The sequence below is a fragment of the Chrysochloris asiatica genome, unplaced genomic scaffold (genome assembly GCF_000296735.1).
Source record: "Chrysochloris asiatica unplaced genomic scaffold, ChrAsi1.0 scaffold00182, whole genome shotgun sequence".
NCBI classification, from domain to species: domain Eukaryota; kingdom Metazoa; phylum Chordata; class Mammalia; order Afrosoricida; family Chrysochloridae; genus Chrysochloris; species Chrysochloris asiatica.
In genome coordinates, this window is record NW_006408700.1 from 2,010,848 (window position 1) to 2,011,554 (window position 707).

The window sequence follows — 707 nt, forward strand, 5'->3', positions numbered from 1 at the left end:
GGTCTGCAACACTTGGGCCCACAGGGCCTCGAACTCCTGACCAGGTCTGCATGGTCTGCAACAATCTTTATATTCCCCAGCAAGTATGAATATTAGGGTTATACTCATGAATGGCACAATCTCACGGTTGAACTCAAGTATAACTTTGGAGAAGGAATGACTAGAAGGAGAAACTGAGATATTTGTAGATTTAAGTAGCAAAGGAAGGCTCTGGGCCAATTTGCTGAAAACCAATTTACTACAATTAACTTGATGAATGACCAACTTCCTGACTCATTAAGGGTTTTGTTTATAAGTTCTAGTTTAGTTCCACTCCTACCTCTGCCTCTCTGCCCTGGTTTATGAGAAAGGGTGGGGTTTTCTAGTGTTCTGTCCTTGAGTTGGAGGCTGCCTCTGTAACAAATTAGCCTGGGCAAGCCTGAGGCAGGAGTAAGCACAATGACAGGATGAAATGAAAACTTTTTGAACATCCTCAAATTTTGCACATTGGGCATTCAGCAAATTATTTTTTCTGGGAATTGTTGGTTCAGTGAAGTGACTTGTTCTAAAATTCTCTCTCACTCCTAGCACACATGGAAAGAGGGAGCAGCTGAGGACTCCAGACTCATGGGATGAAAGGGACTAACTGCTGGTGGCCAGGAGGTAGGCTTGCAGAATGTGCCCTTTGGTGGTGTAAATTATATATGCCTGAACGTTTTTTTTTTTTT